This window comes from Macaca fascicularis, chromosome X (genome assembly GCF_037993035.2).
Source record: "Macaca fascicularis isolate 582-1 chromosome X, T2T-MFA8v1.1".
Taxonomy (NCBI): Eukaryota; Metazoa; Chordata; class Mammalia; order Primates; family Cercopithecidae; genus Macaca; species Macaca fascicularis.
The window spans coordinates 110,635,595-110,646,578 of record NC_088395.1 but is presented as its reverse complement, the minus strand read 5'-3'; the positions used below and the strand labels follow the sequence as shown (position 1 = coordinate 110,646,578).

Here is a 10,984-nt window from a genome sequence, read left to right as displayed (position 1 = left end):
AAATAAGCAAGATCTTCGTTAATATCCAAGCTTTACAGAATGGTGGGATGAAGTGAAGGCCCTATACCTTTATCCCCAGTAGTCTTCAGTACTATAGGCAGTAACAGGGCCTGTGTGGCACAGTGGAGGGCAATGAGTGAGCTGTTTATGCCAATTCCTAGTATAGTCACCTCTTTGGCTGCCAGCCTTCAAGGGAGAGATCTTTGCCTTACTGGGGTCTGCCCTGCTGCTTCTGAAGTGAACCTAGTCTTCCTGTATGGGCATTGAGCAACTCTTGGGGTGGGCAATCGGGGGAGAGAGAGCACTTGAAAAGAATTTATGGTGGCTTTTTTTCTCGGTGATATTTGAGAGATACTAGGACACATCTGAATGTATCTGGGTTTAAGTCTTGGCTCTATTTGTTATTAGCTCTGTGACCGTGGGCAAGTTATTGATTTATATGCAATGTGACTAATCTGAGTTTTCTTAGCTGCTTTAAGCAGACAAAGAGGACAGGAAAGGGTAATACACTTAACAACCAGCAAAGGGTTATTGTGAGGATGAAGCAATAACAACAAAATGGGTTTAAAGCACTTATCATAGTGCATGGTCCATGGAACTGCAAATGTTGGGTTTTGCTTATTTTAGGACAGTACAAAGAGACTCTTTAATATACTCTTCTGACTCCAACCAGAGTGGTAGTAATTTCCATATCAGCAGTCCCTAGAATCAGGTATTACTGCCTTAGCCTGGAGAGAACAGGGCAATCCCCTCTATCCCAGGTGAAGTGATTATTATCATTTATTATTTATTAGCCAGAGGTCTTAGGTGAGAACAAATTCAATCATAATTTATATTTCAATATACTGCTTAACTCCATGACAGGCAATGTTCTAGGTGTTCCTCACATGTGAAATTTTAATATTTTAACTGCAACTCTGGAGCTAAGTACTATTATTATACCCATTCTACAGATGAGAAAGCCAAGGAATAGCATGCTTGAATCACTTGCCCAAGATGCCATGGTTAGATAGTGGTACAGTGGGAATTCGAACGCGGGAACTCAGGTTTCAAAGTCTGTGCTCTTTACATACTCAGTTAAAGAGTCAGACAAGAACCAAAAGGAGATGGAGAATGGAGGGTAGAAAGGGCACAGGTTCAAGGTGAAAGGTCAGAAACTGCAAATTCGGAGTTTGGGTTGGTCTAGCAGCTTGAAGGCGTCATCGTGAACTGTTCACCTAAGTAAGTTAAGCTCCTGTTTAATAATGATTGATAAGCTTGCAAGCCAACTTAAAAACAAACTGGGGAAATGTTCCAACAGATGACTAAGTCTTTTAGGTCTTTTTACCTTGTCTTTTTGGTCTCTTTACGAGATTAGTCGCCTGGCTCTCCCAAACAGACCAGCCAACGGACGTGGCCGCAAAGGGGTTAATGTCGAGGCGGGGCGGGGCGGGGAGGGGGCGAAGAGGGGGGCGGCTGAGCGCAGGGCGGATGGCGAGAGCGGAAGCAAAGAGGATTGTGGGAGCTCCGTTGTGCGTCGCTTCAGGGAGGGCGGTGGATGGGCGAGGGTCCGGTCACTGCGACTGCCGCTGCTCTCCGAGGCCACAGGACAGGGGCCGTGGGTCGCCGTCATGAAAGCGAGCGAGGCGGAGGTTTGTAGCACTTCTTATGGGCTGAAGGCGTAGACACATCCTGCTTCCAGCCGAGTAGGCAAACGGGAATGGAAGTGATAGGGGATCGGAAGTTGCGAGGGGATGAGGAGTCGGAGGAACTGACAAGAGGACGGACCCGGCGGCGAGAATTGATTGCGTAGCTGTAGGATTAAGGGGCGTGTCAACTGTGTTGTGTGTGTTGACACTGAGATGTGTGAATCTTACTATTTTTGGCTGGGGACAGGCGGGGTCTCGGGGGGGGGCGGACAGATGAATGGAGGATAAAATCAGGGCGAAAACGTGTTGTCTACAGGGCACCAATACATCTGAATCCCATCTCGGCAGGATGATTTTATGGAAAGATCTGGGTCGCTGGTTTCAGATTCCGCTATTGATGCGTTGATTGATTCCCTTACCAAAATACCAAGTACCTGCTCTGTGCTGGGTACTGCACTAGAGGCTCCGGATGAGGAAAGGAATTAGGCTTTTCCCTCGACATTTACAGCCTGCCGGTTGCTATCTGCATTTGGAGACAGGCTATTACAATACAAGGAGGCAGAGATCCTGTGTTGTGAAAACCTACTGGGTGCCACCGAACTCACCTGGGAGTTTAGATCTGGGACGGCTCTTTGATGTGGTGATTTATCATATATTTTGAAGACAAAATAAGCAGAGCAAAAACGAAGTGCGATTTTCCTCCAGGCACCTTCCCTCCCTGTTGAGGTGAACTGGAGAACTGAGTAGCATTTAAGGCCCAAAACTAGTTTCTTTTTCTTTTCTTTTCTTTCCTTTTTCTTTTATTTTCTTTTTCTTTCTTTTCTTTTTTTTTTTTTTGATAAGGAGTCTCTCTACTTCTGTCGCCCAGACTGGAATGCAGTGGCGTGATCTCGGCTCACTGCAACCTCCGCCTACCGGGTTCAAGCGATTCTTCTGCCTCAGCCTCCCGGGTTGCTGGGGTTAGAGGTGCCCGTCACCACTCCTGGCTAATTTTTATATTTATGGTAGAGCCGAGGTTTCACCATGTTGGCCACGTTGGCCTTGAACTTCTGACCTCAAGTGATCCGCCTGCCTCGGCCTCCCAAAGTACTGGGATTACAGGCATGAGCCACCGCACCCGGCTCCCACAGCTAGTTTATTTCTGGTAAGAGCATTTGCCCATCACATTGGCACTTCCAGGCCCCTCTGGAAGAATCAGTCTTACGTGAATGCAAAGCCTGCAAGCTCTGGGTAGGACTACAGTGGAGGTGCCAGTTATTTGGTTTTCTAGCAAACTCGGTTCACAGCAGGGAATTGTGCACCCAGCAGAAATCCTAAGCAATATTTTAAAGCTTCTGAACAAGAAAAGCAGCCTCTTTGTTTACCAGATAAACAACAGTATAGCAGTCTAAGTCAGTGGCTCCCAAACTTTCCTGTGAATCAGAATCAGATGGAGGGTTTCTTAAAATAAAGATTGCTAGGTCCCATCCACAGAGTTGCCCCTACAGTTGGTCAGGAGTGGACCCCTGAACTTACATTTCTAACTAGTTCCCAGGAGATGCTGATAATCCTGGACATGGGGCCATACTTGGAGAACTATAGGTCCAAACGGAACTGACAATAAATCTGAAAGAATATCTCCTGGAATCCCTTAGAACTCGGGAGGCATAGGTTGCAGTGAGCCAAGATTGCGCCACTGCTTGCCAGCCTGGGCGACAGAGCGAGACTCTGTCTCAAAAAAAGAAAAAAAGAAAAATCTCCCATAGGGAAGGCTAGGCACACTCCTAAAGGTCAGGCATGTCTGAATTCAGACACAGTAGATATGAAATAAAATTGACTTACTTGACACTGCTTAGAAAATCTTTTTATTTTTATATTTGTATAATTTTATTGTATATTAACAAATTGTATACATTTATGGAGTTCAAAGTGGTATTATATGTGTACAGTGTAGAATGATTAAATCAAGCTAAATAACATATTCATCACCTAAAATATTTATCTTTTTTTACACAAAAATGACTCAACATGGAACTTAATAGTTTTTTTGTGGTGTTAACATTTGAAATGTACTCTTAGCTATTTTGCAATATGAAATTTTGAATTATCACCACTATTCTATTACCTGCTTCTGTGGGTTCCATTGTTTTAGATTCCACATACAAGTGAGAACATGAAGTATTTGTCTTTCTGTGCCTGGCTTATTTCACTTAGCATAATATCCTCCAGGCTCATCAATGGACAGATTTTCCTGATTTTTGAAGATTGAATAGTATTCCATTGTGTATGTATAGCACATTTGCTTTATCTGTTCATCCACTGATGGATACTTAGGATGATCCCATAACTTGGCTATTGTGATAAATCCTGCAATGAACATGAGAGTGCAGATATCTCTTCGACATACTGATTTCAAATTCTTTGTATATATACTCAGAAGTGGGATTGCTGGATCATATGGTAATTCTATTTTTAATTTTTTGAGGAACCTCCATGCAGTTTTCCATAATGGCTGTACTAATTTATATTCCCACCAATAATGTATAGGGTTGCCTTTTCTCCATATCCTGGCCTGTTATCTTTCATCTTGTTGATAATAGCCATTCCGAAAGGTGTGAGGTAATATATCACTGTGATTTTAATTTGCATGTCACTAGCAATTAGTGATGTTGAGCATTTTTTCTTATGCCTGTTGGCCATTTGTGTGTCTTCATTTGAGAAACGTCTATTCAGGTCCTTTGTCCATTTGTTAATCAGGTTATTTGTCTTTTTGCTATTGAGTTGTTTGAGTTCCTTATATATTTTGGACATTAACCTCTTATTAGAAGTAGGGCTTGCAAATATTTTCTCCCAATCTGTAGGCTGTCTCTCCACTCTGTTAATTGTTTTCTTTGCTGTGCAGAAGCATTTTAGTTTGATATAATCTCATTTGTCTAGTTTTGCTTTTGTTATTTGAGCTTTTGGGGTCAAACCCCCAAATTCATCGCCCACCAGTGTCCTGTAGTTTCTTCCCTAGGTTTCCTTCTTGTAGTGTTATGGTCTCAGGTCATATATTTAAGTCTTTAATAAAATGGATGTGTTTTTGTTGCTTGTGTGTTTTGAATGGTCGAGCAAAGATCATCTTCCTGAACTAAACAAAGCGAATTGTTTTTCTCCATTGTAGTTGTCACAGTGACTTATACCATAAATTGGTTAAAAACACAAAGTAGCTGTTTTCTATTCAAATCCCTTGCTGGTTTTTATATATTCAAGTAGTTGTTTACAGTGGAATTCACACCTCCACTATGTCAACAACAAAAAATGAAGTGTTCCTAATTTCTGGTAATAAATTATATTTGAGGTTAAAAATTAAAAAGACAATGTGACAAGCTAATTGACAGAGAAAGATTAGTGTAAGAAGTCAGAATTGGTAGGTAGTTCCCCCCCACCAATAAAACCCTCCCTTTAGAAGAAATACAGTCATTCATTGCATAGTGGCATTTTGGTCAACGATGGACCACATATATGATGGTAGTCCCATGAGATTATAATGGAGCATATATAGAAACCTGATATACAGCACTTGATACTGGCCTTGCAGATCAGTTGGGGTAATGATTGATGTTCATTATTGGTACTGGGACATTTTGTTTTTCATATGAGAAAAAAATATGTATATATACACACACACACTCTAGGTTTGTGTAAGTACTGTCTATGATGTTCTCACGATGAAATTGCCTAACGATGCGTTTCTCAGAATATATTCCTGTTGCTTTGCAAGGTGTGACTGTAATCATTTTATTTACTCTAGAACACAGAATCGGAAATCTCATTGTGTTACAGATTAATTTGAAGCCTTCCTTTAGGAGTTGGCCCTAAACAGACTCCTGTAGGGTGGCAGTCCACAGTTATACCTCCTGTTCAAACCCCCTTCCATGACCCTGAAAAAGGCTAGGACACATTTTCAGAAATTTCACTGATCATTCTAGACTCTAGTCAATGCTTCATCCCAAATCTTGCTAGGCCAGTTACAAAACAAAATAAGTGAAACCCCAAACCAAACACTCAGACACACATAAAAAGACAACCAAAAAGTCCATACAAACTGGCCTGAGTCTATTGTGAGTGTTTGTAGGGGCCAGCAAGGTGCTAGGATGGCCAGTGCCTTGGATGTTTCAGAAATCTGTTCCTAGGCGGGGGGTGGTGGCTCACGCCTGTAATCCCAGCACTTTGAGAGGCCAAGGCAGGCAGATCACAAGGTCAGGAGATCGAGACCATCCTGGCCAATATGGCAAAACCCCGTCTCTACTGAAAATGCAAAAATTAGCTGGGTGTGGTGGTGCGCGCCTATAGTCCCAGCTACTTGGGAGGCTGAGGCAGGAGAATCACTTGAACCTGGGAGGCGGAGGTGGTTGCAGTGAGCCGAGATCGTGCCATTGCACTCCAGCCTGGGCGACAAGAATGGATCGTCATCTCAAAAAAAAAAAAAAAAAAAAAAAAAAAAGAAAAATCTGTTCTCTATCATATCCATATTCCAAAGGAGTCAGCAAGACAACCACATATGACTCCTGAAAATTAATCAGATTTTCCACGTGATTGGTGAGCCTCTCACTTCATGCTTGTGCACTTACCCTGCCCCTCCACACTAGTCCTCATCTCTGTCTAAATCCACACCTAGTCTTACAGGCAGTGTTATTTTTTGTGAAATGTGAGGAGATAAAACAAACCTATGTAAGTTTGAACTCTGCAGCTCCATTTCCTAAATGATGCCTGAGTAGTAATGATTTAATTTTGTTGCATGAACATGCAGTATCTCAGGGACCCTGAGAGTTTACAGATGGTTGTGAAGGAGAATTTTGGGTCAAGAGTGTCAAAGCAGCAAACACGATTACTCCAGAATTCAAGTTCAGATGGGATTGTTTCCAGTCCATATTTTCTGTGTGCTACAGCTGATTCCTTAAACTAAACTTTAAATCAGTATGTGTCTCTGATCTGAAGTTGGGTGGGGATTCTGGTCTGGCACTGAACTACTAGGTTATGGAGGTCAGTGTTTTCTTTGGAACGGTTTTTCTGAGGGTAAGAGTCCTTGCATCAAGCAAATGAGAACTATAAAGGAAAGGAGGAAAAGGGTAATGATATTGTCACGTTTTTTCTTTGCAAAATAAGATTAGGATAAAAATGAAGAATACACTAGGAGGAGGAAGAGGAGGAGGAGGAGGAGGAGGTGGCAGAAATAGGATTGTGAATCTGGGATCTGCAACTGAGATGTCCTGTGCCTACCTATTGCTTTTCCCAAAGCAGAGGCTTAAGCACTCTGTGTGTGTGAAGCCATATTTCCTTTAGGTCCTGTGACCATGCTGGGGACAGGGCAGCTGTTGCCACTGTTATTGGAATAACCTTTCTGTACTTGATAAGGTGATAAGGAGGAAACCTGGGAGACCAGATCTCATATACACATATATTTAAGACGTGTGTGTGTGTGTGTGTGTGTGTGTGTGTATACACACATATATAAAACTTTAGGGGCAATTTAATAGCTTCTGGCAGTCTAAGGAGTTTATATAATTGTCTGCCAAAACTGCAGTGTAAAAGAGCCAAATCAAAAGTCTGACTGAAAGCTAGAATTCAGGGGATGGGAAGTGACCTCTGCTAGAAATGAGTTTTATTATGCAAGGTCCTTAGAGGAGTTGTCAGTGCCCTCTAGCCCAAGACCACCAGGAACACACCTGTGGTTGAACAGGTTGGGTTGATTGCTCAGTGCATTACATGGAGGGAGAGCACACACCATGGGTGCTGTGGTGCTTCTCTGTTGGAGGGTGTCAGCAAGGACTTATTATGGGATTTGAATCTGTGTTAGGTGAATTTGGGCAAGATTTAAATAAGTGAGGCTTTGCCCTGGATTGGACTCTGTTAGGAAATGGGAATAATTCTATGATTTGGTATCTTAATGAATCTTATCCAGAAGGAGGCTAATTGGTAAAGTAGCAACAGTCACTGTTACCCAGGATAGCAGAGTGTTTGGTCATTTTTATGGCCTGGTCAAAGTTCATGTTTTGTTTCTTCAGATACAATTACAAGGTGGTCTTGCTTTTTTCTTGGTCACTGTGGTCACATAGTGGCCTTGTCTGATAGTGGCAGTTTAGAAATTGTTATGTGCATCGGGAGAACACCAAGGCCCAGCTTCGAGTGCCAGGCCAGTTGCCACATGTCAGTGGCTGCTTTTTTTCCTCCAGAGTGATCAGTGCTGAGTCCAACAGCTTATTGGAGGCCAGATTTCCTGGCCATTTATAGTAGATAAATAGTCAGCTATGCTGAACAGGAAAGCTTGGGGCTGGATGTGGGTGAAAGCATTTGGTTATCTTTTTCTTTTTCTTTTTGAGATGGAGTCTTGCTCTGTCACCCAGACTAGAGTGCAGTGGTGCGATCTTGGCTTACTGCAGCCTCCGCCTCCTGGGTTCAGGTGATCCTCCTGCCTCAGCCTCCCAAGTAGCTGGGACTACAGATGTGCGCCACTACGCCCAGCTAATTTTTGTATTTTTAGTGAAGATGGGGTTTTGCCATCTTGGCCATACTGGTCTCGAACTCCTGACCTCAAGTGATCCTTCCACCTTGGCCTCCCAAAGTGCTGGGATTACAGGCATGAGCCACTGTGCCGAGCCCTCTGGTTACCATGAGCCTCAGTTAAAGTATTAGTCTCCGAGGTGGTTTTTCCCTAAAAAATCAGATCAAAGTATACTTAAGCATGAGAAGTACATGGGAGAAAGTGGCAGATTATATTTTTCAGAGATGGCCACCATAGTACCTCTCATCCCATACTCTCTTCTGTAATGTGACCTTGCCAACCTTCCATTGAGAAGTAGGGTCAAATATCTCCTCTCCTTTCAATCTGGGCAGACTTTGATTATATTAACCAATAGAATAGGGGGCAGTGAGACTGTGACTTCTGAGGCTAGGTTATAAGAGGCAGTGTAGCTTCTGGCTCACGTGCAGTGACATTCACCTTTACAGCCCTGAGCTGCCGTGTACAAAGTCTGATTACCCTGAGGCTGCCGTACTGTTAGAAGGCCCAGGCCTATGGTAAGGCCACCTATAGGTCCTCTGATCAACAGCCCTAGCTGAGGTTCCAGCTAATAGCCAACATTTACCAGTAGCCTATAAATGAAAACTCCTAAATGATTATGGCCCCCAGCCTTCTGGTTTTCCCAGCTGAGGCCCCAGACATCATGAAGTAGAAACAAGCTGTCTCTGTTCCATGATGTCTCAATTCTTAAACCACAGAATCCTAGAACAAAGTAAAATGATTGTTTAATGCCACTAAATTTGGATTGGTTTATTATGAAGCAATAGTAATTCAAATAGAGGTGGAGAGCTTGGTTAACATAAAAGGATTGAAGTAAAAGGAGCAAGGAAGGCAAATAGTCAGTAGAGAAGAAACAGGCTGGTACACAAAGCATTTTGCTTTGCTGCTGATGAGGGGTGCTTTGATCCCAGAGACTTCAGAGTGGACAGTAGAGGAGAAAATGGAAAGAGAATTTATCCATTATGCTAAATGAAATTGCTGTGGATAAATGAAAAATCCATAGATAATTGTGCCTCCTTTTAAAGTAAGATCTTGAACTATTTATTTTTTAACTGAACATCTTGATTAAAACTAACAGAAGTGTGTGGAGTTTTTTGTAAGTAAAAAGTAGTAATAATATTAACATTGGCCAACTATTCAGTGAGTAACAAGATTTTTTTTTCTTTTTTTGTTATTATACTTTAAGTTGTGGGGTACATGTACACAACGTGCAGGTTTGTTACATAGGTATACATGTGACATGTTGGTTTGCTGCACCCATCAACTCATCATTTGCATTAGGTATTTCTCCTAATGCTGTCCCTCCCCCAGCCCCCAACCCCCTGACAGGCCCCAGCGTTGTGATGTTCCCCTCCCTGTGTCCATGTGTTGTCATTGTTCAACTCCTATTTATGAGTGAGAACATGTGGTGTTTGGTTTTTTTCTTCTTGTGTTACTTTGCTGAGAATGATGGTTTCCAGTTTCATCCATGTCCCTGCAAAGGGCATGAACTCATCCTTTTTATGGCTACATAGTATTCCATGATGTATATATGCCACATTTTCTTTATCCAGTCTGTCATTGATGGGCATTTGGGTTGGTTCCAAGACTTTGCTATTGTGGATAGTGCTGCAGTAAACATACATGTGCATGTGTCTTTATAGTAGAATGATTTATTATCCTTTGGGTATATACCCAGTAATGGGATTGCTGGGTCAAATGTTATTCCTGCTTCTAGATCCTTGAGGAATCACCACACTGTCTTCCACAGTGGTTGCACTAATTTACACTCCCACCAACAGTGTAAAAGCATTCCTATTCCTCCACATCCTCTCCAGCATCTGTTGTTTCCTGACTTTTTAATGATCGCCATTCTAACTGGCATGAGATGGTATCTCATTGTAGTTTTGATTTGCATTGCTCTAATGACCAGTGATGATGAGCATTTCTTCATAAGTTTGTTGGCTACATAAATGTCTTCTTTTGAGAAATGTCTGTTCGTATCCTTTGCCCATTTTTTGGCGGAGTTGTTCGATTTTTTCTTGTAAATTTAAGTTCTTTGTAGATTCTCGATATTAACCCTTTGTCAGATGGATAGATTGCAAAAATCTTCTCCCATTCTGTAGGTTGCCTGTTCACTGCTGATAGTTTCTTTTGCTGTGTGGTAGCTCTTTAGTTTAATTAGATCCTATTTGTCTATTTTGGCCTTTGTTGCCACTACTTTTGGTGTTTTAGTCATGAAGTCTTTGCCCATCCCTATGCCCTGAATGGTATTGCCTAGGTTTTCTTCTAGGGTTTTCATGGTTTTAGGTCTCACGTTTAAGTCTTTAATCCACCTTGAGTTAATTTTTATATAAGGCGTAAGGAAAGATTCCAGCTTCCGCTTTCTGCATGTGGCTAGCCAGTTTTCCTAACACCATTTATTAAATAGGGAATCCTTTCCCCATTTCTTGTTTTTGTCAGGTTTGTCAAAGATCAGATGGTTGTAGATGTGTGGTGTTATTTCTGAGGCCTCCGTTCTGTTCCATTGGTCTATCTTTCTGTTTTGGTACAGAACCATGCTGTTTTGGTTACTGTAGCCTTGTAGTATAGTTTGAAGTCAGGTAGCGTGATGCCTCCAGCTTTGTTCTTTTTGCTTAGGTTTGTCTTGGCTATGTGGACTCTTTTTTGGTTCCATATGAACTTTAAAGTAGTTTTTTTCCATTTCTGTGAAGAAAGTCAGTGGTAGTTTGATGGGGATAGCATTGAATCTATGAATTACTCTGGTCAGTATGGTCATTTTCACGATATTGATTCTTCCTACCCATGAGCATGGAATCTTCTTCCATTTGTTTGT

At 42.1% G+C, this 10,984-nt stretch overlaps 1 protein-coding gene across 2 annotated transcripts in view; it reads left to right on the top strand.

Moving 5' to 3' along the window:
• The first annotated feature begins 1,497 nt into the window (after positions 1 to 1,497).
• Positions 1,498 to 10,984, top strand: part of SLC25A53 (solute carrier family 25 member 53) — a 56,202-nt gene continuing 46,715 nt past the window's right edge. For both annotated transcript variants that reach the window (XR_006695419.3, XM_015444157.4), the window contains exon 1: positions 1,498 to 1,631. The gene's annotated coding sequence lies outside the window, so the exon portion shown is untranslated. The remainder of the gene's footprint in view (positions 1,632 to 10,984) is intronic.